This window comes from Lonchura striata, chromosome 5 (assembly GCF_050655825.1).
Source record: "Lonchura striata isolate lonStrDom1 chromosome 5, ASM5065582v1, whole genome shotgun sequence".
Lineage (NCBI taxonomy): Eukaryota > Metazoa > Chordata > Aves > Passeriformes > Estrildidae > Lonchura > Lonchura striata.
Window position 1 is genome coordinate 29,489,491 of NC_140707.1, and position 12,039 is coordinate 29,501,529.

Sequence of the window (12,039 nt, forward strand, 5' to 3'; positions counted from 1 at the left end):
CCGCACTCACTCGGTGGTGGCTGGGAGATGCAAGCCTTTGCCTTGCTCCAGACCATGCAAGAGCAGCAAAGTTCACACCATGGGATGCTGTCAAAGGAATGAGAACCTGTCTCAAGTAAATGCCTTTTCTCTGCCTCGGTTAGCTACGGCAGCCTTATCTTGAGAGGGCTGTATGATGTGTGCTTGTCACAGCTGTGTCAGGCACCCACACAGCTCACAGATATCTTGCATGTTCTCTTCTGAGCTGCTGGATGAAAAGTGGCTACTTTAGAGGGTAAATTGCCTCCATGGGTTCAAAAGAAGGTATCTAGTTTAGACCTAGAGAGCATACTTCATGTTTAGGTACAGTGGAAAACCTTTGAGTGAACTTCATGAAGTCCATGTTCATTGTGTTTTTCAGAATACTCTCTGAACTTGCATTTGTTTTGTGTTGTGCAAAAGTAACAATTCCTTTTGGGGCTGCAGAATAAAGAATAAAACACTAGCTTAAAGTGTATACTTGTAGAATAATGAATAAAACACTTGCCTAAAGTGGTTGGAGGAGTTGTCACCCTATAAAACTCAGCCTGGGCCATTGTCTGTGTGTTTCACAATGACCTTGGCCAGTCACACTGGTATTGCCTTATGACCATGCAGCCACTTAAAGGGCGGAAATAAGGACAAGCTACACAAATTTTTCTATATGATCAGGGTTTTGACTCTTAGCTTAATTCAGATTTCCTGTTGGAGTTGACATAGTGTGTCCTGAGTTTGATCAAAAACTGAGGAAGTAAGGGAAAATGAAGCCTGTGGAATGGCAACCACCACTTGGACCAGTTTCTTTATGAAAACTCTCAATTTGGGCAAGAAATAGTAACCTACAATATATTTTCCTTCAATGCAGGTCTTCACCCTCTCTGTCCTAATCATAAGTCTACAGGTGGAAGGCAATAATGGTAAATCCTAGAGCCTAATCAGCTTTTGATGGAGGGACTTGATTAAGAGTGAGACAAGCTCCACTGTAAGTTTTTAAAGATGGATTGTGAGGCTAAGTTGACAAACTTTCAGTCTTCCGAGATCTATTTTTCTTTGCTGTTGGAATAGGAATTTTTATCTTGTGTCAATATACTTACATTACAAAACACTGCAGCTTGTCTTTTTGCTTGAGTGGTGCTTCAGGTTGAAGTTGGCTGGTTTGGTCTGTGAGATGGTGGTTTTCTGTGGGATTTTTCCATTTTTAGAAAAAGCTTTTTGCAAACACTTGATTAATTAATTTAATTTTATTTCTTCAGTTGAAGTTCCTGTGTGTGAGCAATGAGAGCTGTGTAGGAGCTGTACCCACTACACCACACTGTGGCCTGGAAGGTTAATTGTAGGGACACACATGGCCCTCAGGGTGTTGCTTTCTGAAAATAAGAGGATTTTAAGAGAGAAACCAAGCAGCAGTTTATTTCTGGCTAGGTGTGAACGATGTACAAGAGTGAGAGACTGCTGGTTGTTCCTTAGGAGCCCTGAAAAACAACACATGGTGAGCTCCACTACCCCTAAGTGAAGAGGGAGCTTTATAAGCACATCTCCCCTGTTGAAAATCTAACTGGTGGCTTCTCTGCTAGGCTCCTGTGAAGGTACATGATCATGTTTGAGATCTCACAATATTGGCAAGACTGTAAAAATTCAGAGTTCAAGTGTAAGCACTGAAGTTATTCTTCTAAGGAAATAAAATTTTGTCATACCAAGGATCTAAGGAGTTACAGATCCACAGAGTAGAACCAGATATTGGTGTGGTTCTGTCCTCTCTTAAGGGAAAAAAGCCAAACCCCAAATCCCCAGAACTCTGAAAGAGGTTCTTGTCCAAAAGTGCAGATTTTCTGTAGTTGCTCCAAATGACTGTTTCCTCAGGGGGATCACTTTCATAGCTTGTGCGCAATTTTTTAATCCAGCTCAAAACCCACAAGACAGATGGGGTCATGACAAGAGCCAGGAAGTTCACATGATCTTATTGGATTGGATCATCTCTAACAGTGCCAGTTCACATCACCTGTCCACTTCTTGCTTTTTCCAAACCACGGGGGAAAGAAATAAAACTCTAGCAGCCTTGTGACATGTAGCATTACTCAAACACTCTTGCAGTCTTGAATGGTCAGCATAGGGCAAATTTTGTGGGTGTGGGTGAGCAGAATTGGAGAGGAGCCTCAAATCAGGCACCAGTATGAGCAAACTTAGGTCTTTTGCTGCACACCCCATCTCTGTCCGCCAAGCCCTTCCTGGAGCTGCCTTTAGTGGTATTTTCTGTAGCCCAGGAGGTAGTTGCATGAGCTTTTTGGTCCAGTTATCAACCCCCTTTCTAGACACTGTGGCTTAACTATCAGAGCTTGAGTTCTTGTGTCTTTGCTGGTGCTTATGAGAGCAGGGATGACCAGCTGAATAAAAGGTCAGGATTTATTTGGTGGGGGCTGATGGCAAAGGGTGATAGCATGAAATATTCCCTGCAGTCAGGGATTTGCAGTGTGATGTAGGTCATGTAACAGATCTTCACACACACAGCATATAGAAACTATAATAATTTTACTTGTAATAATAAAGTTGTATTGTTATGTGCTGGGGAATTGAAGGCAGATGCTTGGATTTTTCCTAGTGGGCTGAAGAGAGGTTCAGATTTTGGTTTATTTATTTATTTATTATATGCTAAACCAAAGCCAAAGAACTGTGAGTCAGCTTGATCTTCACTGCTGTAGTTCCTGTGCTGTGGTCCCCAGGCATTGTCTAACCTACACAGATGTCTGTACCCACACAAGGCTGGATGAACCCAGACACTGCAGACTTATTTTTGTCACCCTGTTGCAGAAACTCCTTAGAGAGCCTCTGTGTATGCTTAGGAGCAGTGGTATGGGAAAGCCTCTTAGCAGAAAACACTTAGCTGCTGATCCCAGGAGCAAGTTCTCTGTGCCAGCACCATATGCAATTCCTCATGGCAGCCAGATCTCCAGGGAGGAGGAAACAACTCTCCACCTCCTTTCTTCTGCTTTATGATGGCTGAGTTTTCTAGTTGCTCTGTAGGCACTCTGTGTGCCTCCCTGGCTGAACAAAGGCTTATTTGTGCTTTCAAAGGTAATGTCAGTCTTCCTAGCTGCTGTCTCAAGATGCAGTGAGGGGTAAGTGCTCCAAATGAGCTAAGGCTGAAAATTTACATAGACCAAGTGAGATCCTCACCCAGTATCAATTGTCTTGGCTTTAGTGGTGTCATTGCAAGGACTCTGCTTTTTGCCCTTTCCTTAGGGTGAACCTTCAAGGTGAGATCTCAGGTGTGGGACTCACTTGTCTGGTTCTTACTCCTTGGCTTGGGCTGTCCTCTCCCTTCCTTTGGGAAGCTATAAACACTTGCACCTTGTCCATACTACACACAAATAATGGCTTAGGCTGTCAGGAGAAATTGTCTTTGAAGTTCTGAGTTTGCCTTCTGTGGTTGTTTTATTCAGGTCAAATACAGAACTGTTTGCATGAGCCTTATAAAGTCCAAGAATAAATCCAATGAATGCTGCTGTGTTTCTAAATGTCTCTGCAATGTGTGCTTCCCCAGTGTTGCAGAGCTGTGCTTGAGCAGCAGCACCAGAAAATCTTAAGAGGCTGGGGGGAGGTGGCTGGACACCAGGAAAGAAGATGGGAAGCCATATGTATGCATGTAAAAAGAAGTGATGTTTATACTTTTGGAATCTCATTGCTGCAAAGTGTTAGGGAAGCCAGTGGCTTAAGAAGATAAAGATTTGAGTGTTGTATGGACAGCAGGGCCAACCAGAGCTAGACATTTTTCAAAGAGAAAACTGGTGTAGGGGCGTCCTTTTATTTTCTTTTCAGATCATCTGGCAGGATGAGACCCTGCTCTGGGACCAGAGATGGTTTCCACTGGAAAGAGTAGAAGAAAATTTTGGGCAGTGGAGAATTCCCAATGATGTATTTGATGCCCAACCATCACTTACACTGCCCAAATGAAGTTACATCACAGTAATTACAGTGCAGTACAGTTCAAAGTCCAAAAGTCCCCCCTTTTTTTGTTTGTTTGTTTTCTGGTTTTTGTTTCTTTTGGGTTTTGGCTTTTTTTTTTTTTTTTTTTTTTTGCTTTGCTTTTGTTCAAATGTGCAGGAGCTTTTCTTGCTGCTGCATGGGATTTGCCTGGGGACTTTGCCATGTGAGGTTGATCTGTGAGGGAGGTTAGGTTGTCACATCTGACAAATGGATGCTTCAACTTAGAAAGGCATCTGCAGGATCACATTGCTTCATTTTAATTTTCCCAAGCTGTGACTCTTTCAGTTCATGTTGCAGATGTTTTGGGTTGTACTTTGCATGGTCTTTTTGTGCTCTCAGGATAAATTGGGTGCTAAGGGCAGGTTGTTACAAGTGTCAGCTGTGTCTTGTCACCAGGTGCTTGTCAGGGTGGTACCAACTGCATGCAGGTGTTGGTCTCTGGCTGATATCTCCTACTGAAGATATTTTTGGTATCAAGGCTTTGTTTTCTTCTTTCTGTTTGCAGTTAGGGGATTGTGTCCAGGCTCCCTTGCATCTCTTTTGTCTATTCACTTCATGGACTTTCTGACATTCTTTTCCACAGCAAGATATCATCCCAGAAGCTCAGGGCATGGTTTGCTTCCTATGTCTACTGCTTTCAATCAAGCCAGTCTGGTTTGTGTGTGACTGGAGTGTTTGCCCACCCTGCCTGTTGCAAGTGAGGACCTGGGACCAGTGCTGCTCTTTTCTCTATCAGTTATTGATCTGTATAGAGGAACACCTAAGTTGGGCAGGGTCTTTGGAGCATTATGGCTGTGTCAAGTGCAGTACCAAAGCCAGATCTGGATCTACTCATTGCCTCTGCCAGGGTTGTTCGAGGGACTGGAGTTGACGGTTGCTACAAAGATGTAGGTACATCTAACCTTTGGCATTATCAGAGGGACTTGAACCACTCTTCTGCTCTCAGGGGCTTTGCTTATTTGTGAATCAGCTTGTTGGGCTCCAGTGTTGAGGAGCCACATCTGACACAGGCTTGGTGTCTTGCATTTCTGTGGTTTCTTTTCAGCTTTACTTGGCCTGCAGATGCTGGCTGTGAGCCCACCCAAATCCTGCTTGTCATGGTTGCTGTGGACTCCCAAGGAAGCTCTGGAAGGAAACCCCCCCGGCTTTTGCTGATTGTGCAGGTCTGCCAGCAGATGCTGGAGGCTGCAACGGAGGTGGTGGAGAAAGCTTTGTACTCCTGTCCCCTGCACACTCAACCGCAGTCACTGATGAGCACATGTTTTACGACAAAAGCATGAATGTGGGGGATCAGAAATCCCCAGCTTTACCATAAGTTTCCTGTGTGACCATCAGGAAGTCACTTAATTGTTGTGGGTTCTTCATTGCAGGGTGGAGCTTTTTGTTCCTTTATCTGCTGTGCCAGTCATGTGTTGCTGAGGGGTGGAATATATGAACCTGTGTGGAGGCCACTCGGAGTTGAAGGAGCATGTCTCCTGTGTACATTCTGTGATGCTTGCAAGACAGGCAGGATGAGTCCTTGAACAGTATCCCTTTGTTGCTCCAGAGCCTTCCTTTTCAGTGTGGAGAGCTGCAATCCTCACATCTTCAGTCTTTTTTGTAGCAGGTATGTGATGTGACAGTGATGCACCTAACTCCCTCACAGCAATGTTGCTTGGATTTTTTTAAAATCCAGACTTCTGCAGAGGGAGGGGATATGAGTATCACATTAACAAGTCTGATGTAGCTGAGATTTATAAGCAGCAAAGTGAGGTTTGGGTAATTCAGGACCCGAACTTAATAAAGTTCTGCTGACCCAAACTTAAATCTTGCACAATAACCTTTGGAAGTTTCTGTTTCTGTCAAGTTGTGTGATGGTTTCCCAGCATTGCACACACAATGCATTGGTTGGATCTGCATGGCTGCAAACTTGGTTGTGATTAATTCATTCATGGCTGTTGAAGGGTTGGGTTTGCAGGTCTTCTGTGGACCTCTCTGCCAGCAGTGCTCGTCGTCCCCATCCCTCTAGGCTGCAGCTGCCAGGTCCATAAATCAGCAGAGTGCCCCTGAATATCTGCTGCATAATGACTGATACATATTCATGTTTGCTATGTTGTATCACCCTGCTAATAATGTATCTTGGTGAGAAGGAGAGCAGGGACTGGGTCTCAGTAGCTGGTGCCTCCTTGCTTCATTTTATCTCCTGTTTCTGCTTCCACCTTGTCTTTGGCTCCCTAAGATAGCCCCTCTCTCTTGCTTTTCTAATGCATTTTCCCCAGCTGCTTCTCCCAGATGTCCTAAAGCAAGCCCTGCAGGTTTGCTTTTTGTTGTGGTGCTTTCTTCCCCTCTATTCCCACTCTGCTAATAAATCAAGGTGTGTACCAGCAAAGGCCCTGCAAGGACTAAATGAACATGAGAGGATGATTGTTATGTTTGAGCATGTAAATTAAAAAGGCCTACTAATAAAAAGACACTCTTGAAGTATCTGGTCTTGGCTGTTCCTTTGAGCTCTGTTTTTGAATGAGTTTTTATTGCTATCCCATTGGGAATGGAAGTGTGAGAAGGAAACTCAGTTTTGGTCCCTCACCCACGACTCACCTGTGGAGAAGATGCTGTTGGCTGTGCTGGTTTATCCTCTGTCTTGAAAAATGCTGCTTTATTCTCTGTCTTGAAAAAATGAGGAGGAAGACAAGTGCTGTACCACCTTTCCCTGGAAAAGATAAATTTTTGCAAGATATGATTAATGGCCTGTGTAATACCACATGTGAGAGAGGATGGATGGGGGTTGGCTCTGCTTTTCTTCTTTCAAATACAAGATCCAAAGTGTTGTCCATGGAAGCTGGGGAAGCCAGCTTGGCTACTAACCAAAGTGTATCCCGAGACCTGCCTGAGTCCAAACAGCCAGGACTGTCTGTCCTGGCAGAGAGGGACCCCTCTCATTCCTGCTCTGTATTCCTTCTTCTAGGGGGGACTTGAACCATTCCCAGACAAGAGGACCCTATTTCTCTGTGGAAATGGCATTAGCCATCCAGAGGGTGAGTGGCATATGAGCAGGAGCAGACTGGGCTCCTGCTGTCCCAGGATACTCATTTGTCTGCTCTTATGCTGCTGGCCAACAGCTTCCACCTTATATCACCCAACCCAATGCCACTGGCTGTCTGGAACTTTCTGCTGCAGGAGCTGTAGTGCAATAGGACATGTGCTGTGTAAACCATTCCATTCCTGGAGACCAGAATTCACCAATACTGCTATAAATCCTATTTTACTCCAAAAACTGACCTTTAAAAAAAAATCTCTTAACCATTAAATGCTAAAAAAACCAATAAAAAAACCAAAACAAACACCTAAAAGCATTATCAGAACAATTCTTGAAATTTCCCAGATGCAACTACCCTATTTTCTTACCCATGTGTTAGGATTTAAAGCCAGCAGGAAGTTGAACAACCATATCTATTTCCACTGCAAATTTTTCTCAGTGAAAAGGGCTTGTATGCATTTCCTGAAATCAGTTTCTTAATTTTTCTTTGTCAACAGTTGTTTGGGAAGAATAAGGAAGGATAGGGAAGGGGAGTAGAACAGAAAGCTCAAAGAGAGAGTATGTTTCTTGACTCTGGGGTACTTTTTTTGCTGTGCATCAGTGGTGCTCAGGTTGGGATTGGCCCTTTTCTTAAGTGATGGAGGTGGCTGCCTTATACCAGTGACTTCCCCCTTTCTCGTAGCTGGGCTTCAAGTGAGGAAAACAGCAGAGTCTGCTCCTCTGCTCTCAGCCCTACCTGCATCTCTGGGTGCTTATCTGTGGATCAGAGCATCTGCCTCTCTACTGGCTGCCTGTGCCCATGACCTAATTGTGATTTCATCAGGATAATTGGAGAGCAGGGCCTCTCTTACAGTTCTCTGTGCTTTCCCACTTGATGTACCCTGCCTCCCCAGTTGTCTCTGCCTTGGGAAGCTGGGCTGGGGATGAGCTGCCAGCTCTGACAGCCCAACACAAAGACTCAGCAGGAGACCAACAGCTTTCCCATCCTGCCAAAAACTTCAGAGTTTTTTTGTTTATATATATATATTTTTTTTGTCTCAGGTGAAAACCCCAGATGGGAAATCACATTGCCTGAATTTAGTTCCCAGCTTTACCACCATTGATGGCTTTGGGCCAGTCCCTTGGCTTGTTTGCATCCCCTTGCCTGTCTCTGCAGTGAGTAGGATGGTGTTTCTGTTCATGCATGGCTGCCTCCAGCTCTACTCCATCACTTGCAGCTTAGTAGTGAGATCTGAATTTGTCCCTTCTTATGCTGTTGCAGCAGAGCCAGATGGCTGTAACCTGCCCTAGCATGATGACAGGACCTCTGGGCATGGGAGAGGCTGGACCTTTCCCCAGCAGCTTGCCTGCAGCTGCTCCTTTCATCACCAAGAGGACCAGGCAGGACATACCAGGTACCTCAGGAGACAGCATCTCTTGTAATTCCACACCATTACTGGGCAGTGTTTTCCCCAAAGCCTGATATTCTCTAATAGCTGTAATTACAGAGATCCACTTACACTGATGCTGCATACTCATCTGCTCCAAGTTTCTACTTCATTGCACCTTATATCTTTTGGGAAAATCAATAGAATTTGGACTGAGACTGGCAAGCCAAGAGATTGTTCAGAGGCTGGGTTCATGGTTGTGTACCATGTGTTTTAACACTTAACATTTACTGTCATCTATAATGTGGGTCTTGTTTTAAAGTTTCCTGGGTACCTGTTCATCTCTTTAAATACTCAAGATATATCACACTGCCTTTCATGCATCCCATTAATGCTTATAGATGGGATTTTAATGTAAAGGAAACTTAAAATTTGTGTCTTCTCTTGAGCTCAATTCTGCAGAGTACTGTTTTTCTCTAGGGTTGTTACAGAGTACAGCTTTTCTGAGAATGGCTGGGAGGCCTGGGAGAAGTCTCTTTTCTAGGGTGAAGCTGGAGGGTTGCCAACCCAGGCAGGGAAGTGTCTGCCTCTGAACCACCTGCTCAGCCCTGGGAGGCTGGAGAGGAGATGAAAGTGGAGGAGTCCTGGAGTTTGCAGCCTTCTGCATCTCCACAGTGAGAGCTTTTCCTCCTTCACACTGCTTTCTCACATGTGTTGGTATATTCAACACTAGGTCCCGAGTCCTGACTGTGGTCTCTTTGTGCCTTTGTTATACATCTTTACCAACTTTCAGACACTACTCTCTTTCCTTATGCAGATTACTCTTGCTCATGTAGAGTCAGAGCACTGAAGTGTTGGATCATAAATCACAAGTGTAATTTAAAAATTGTCTTCAGTTTTTTCACATCACAGGCCCTGCCAGATGCAGAGAACTGTGACTTGGGTGCTAGCACAGGTGGTCTCTCCCATCTGCATGTGATTTTTTTTTTTTAAGGGTCTGTGTTCAGCAGTGGTGTGGGATGTATAATTTGCTTGCCTGTTTCTTTCACGCTTTCTGTGGGCTGGCAGCACTTAACCCACAGAGCAGTGTGTTTTCCCTCTGTGGAAGTTAGCTTGGAACATTGGTTCTTCTGCAGAGACTGTGGTGAGATGAGAAACTTGGTATCAGGGAGACAAATGAAATGGTGGTGGTGGGAGGTGAAGGTCCCACCATGATTCTCAGGCATATCCCAGCACCTTCCAGAGTTTCCTGACTGCACAGTGCTCCTTGTGCCCCATTCATGATGCTGGAGACATGGGCATGAGCAGTTCTGACTTACAAGTTTCTGAGATAATGGGCCTGCTTATCTTTTTATGGAAAATAGTAATTTTGTTGACCTGTATTGGGTGTGGAGAGTAGGGTGCATGGGCAATTTCTTCATCCAGATGAAAGCTCTTGTGTAGCTGGTTTGTTCTCTGGGTTTATTGTGTTACTGACTGATTTAGGTTGTTTGCTATTTTGGGTAGTTATAGCTACCAACCAGTTGTTTTTCTTGGAATAAGCTGCCAAAAAAGAACTTTTTGAGAGGGAAAGCAAGAACAGTGTAGTCTCACTGCCAGCAGCAGGTGATTGCACAGCTTTGTCTTTTACTTAAATGTCTGGCAGCTGAAGCAGGAACCAGGGAACAGGTAGCAGCTTTGGAGAGAATGATACTGTCTTGTTTTCCTTTGTCCTTCCATATTTTCCTAAGCCCTCTGTGGCTGAGTAGTCTCTGGCAGAGGGGTTGTGTTATCAGAGGTGCTTTGACTGGAAGCTGTGAGGGCTGGGCCTGGTGCAGTGACCAGTCCATGCCTATTCAAGACTTCGTGCAAAGCTGAGGCTTGCACATTGCTGCTGGGAGATGTTTATGGCTGCCTTGGAGAGGCAATCCCTCTCTTCCAGACCTGCCTACCCCTTGGACCTGCCTGCAGCTTTCTGCTGTTCTTCCTCGCAGGTTTCTCCTTGAATGCGCATCTGTATTTTGAGCCTCCTACATTATGTCATTCCTTACCCCTTTTCTTCCTTTCCTCTGCAGCAATATTTTTGTGCTCAGTCCCTTGGGACAGGCTGCCTTTTCCTTCAGATCTTGAAGAGCTAGCAGAGGATGGAAGAAGGCATTCTGCTTGCTCCTTTTTGGCTTTTTTCTTTTTTTCCTCCCAATAGAAGACATTTATTATCTCCAAGTCATCTCTCCAAGGCAGGGCCAGTATTTTTATTCTCTCTTTGGCATCCCTTTCACGGTTTTAATCTGTGAGGTGCACTGTCTGAGTTTGCAGGTATACAGACAGCAAGCCAACAATAGGTACAATTGGTTAGATTTGTAGCTCACTTGTTGATTTAAAAAGCAGCAAGTAAATTAAAATGAAACATTGGATAGGCTTCATAACAGAGCATCAGCTTGCCGGCCTCAGTTCCCTAATCTCTTTGGGGCTGGACAAGCCACAGAGAATATCAGCATTTTGGTCCTTGAGTGGAAACAAGAGGTGGCATTTCACACCACTGGAGAGGCTCCTTCAGTCCCTCCACAGGCTGTGCTTGTGATGTTGATGGCAGTCTTGTGCATGAGCAAATGGAGGAGACTGGACAGTCACTGGGGTAAGCCAACTAGGTTTGTTTTATCAATGCTCAGAGATCACTGAATAGGATTCCTGATGTGTGGGTGTGGATGACTGCTAGTAAAAGACTGTGATGAGTGTTGTTCTCCTAGAGGGCTGCAGACCATTTCTGCCTGCAGGGCATCTCTGCTGAAGGGAAATAGAATCAAACACAGTGGCATTTGTGGTCATATGGCTCCTCTGGACAGGGCTTTGGAGGAAAGGGTGCCTGGTCTGACATGAGCCCAAAGAGATCTGCAGAGCTGAAACTGCCTTTAAATGCAGAAACTCCCAGGGGACAGGTGCAGTGATGGTGAGTGCTCAGTAATGAACTGTTGTAAAACTTCTGGCATGGCTGGCCTTACTACAGCAGCGTTGTGCAAAAATCTGTCTCTTGTTTTGTTTAGCTGGCTTGGTGTCTGTCCTGGGAGAGAAACAAAGTGATGGGAGGAAACAGGGGACACAGACAAAGCTCCTTCAGTTATTTATTCTGTTGGAAGGGTGTCAGAGGCTCCCTTGTGGTGAATGTGTTGGAAACCCACTGTTGATGCCTGAGCTCTTGTTGGAACTGGTGGTGAGATGGGATGTACTGATGGGGCTGAACCCCTTGAGTTCCTTACCTCTGCTGAGGAGTTTCTGGAGGCTTAACAGTCAGATCTCCCAAACCATCTCTCTAGGCTAAAGAATAGGGGCCATGAAGAAGATCAGGTTGTTTTTTGCAGGACACAGCTAGATCTCTGGGTAACACCTGTAGCCTTGATGCTCAGACCTACTTTAGGTCTTAGCCCTGTGACAGCTTCTGCCAAGCATCCTGGTCCTTGTTTCTGCGGGCAGTGCCTCCATGCTGGCACCCAGCATGTGCAGGCAGGGGAGATGGTGCCCACCCACACCCCCATTCCCTCCCTGCAGACAAAGGTAGGATGTTGGTGTCGGCCAGGGCTGGGTGCTTGCTGCCCCCGCTTCCTGCTCAAGGCTGGCAGATGGCTCCTGTTTGCTGGAGCTGTGTGGCTCTGGCTACTGGGCTGGGAGCAGCTGCTGCTGCCA

The 12,039-nt window shown here is 45.3% G+C and overlaps 2 protein-coding genes across 4 annotated transcripts in view; one reads left to right on the plus strand and one right to left on the minus strand.

Annotated features, from left to right (window-relative positions):
* LOC110484448 (GTPase HRas) overlaps positions 1-12,039 on the plus strand; it is a 41,230-nt gene that overhangs the window by 15,033 nt on the left and 14,158 nt on the right. The window contains exon 1 of one of the 3 annotated variants that reach the window (XM_085581659.1): positions 5,448-5,605. The exons of the other annotated variants lie outside the window; for them this stretch is intronic. The gene's annotated coding sequence lies outside the window, so the exon portion shown is untranslated. Of the gene's footprint in view, positions 1-5,447; positions 5,606-12,039 lie in introns of those variants that run through there. 3 annotated transcript variants of the gene reach the window in all.
* LOC116183752 (uncharacterized) overlaps positions 1-12,039 on the minus strand; it is a 39,900-nt gene that overhangs the window by 13,567 nt on the left and 14,294 nt on the right. The window contains exon 2 of the mRNA XM_085582387.1: positions 6,577-6,688. The gene's annotated coding sequence lies outside the window, so the exon portion shown is untranslated. The remainder of the gene's footprint in view (positions 1-6,576; positions 6,689-12,039) is intronic.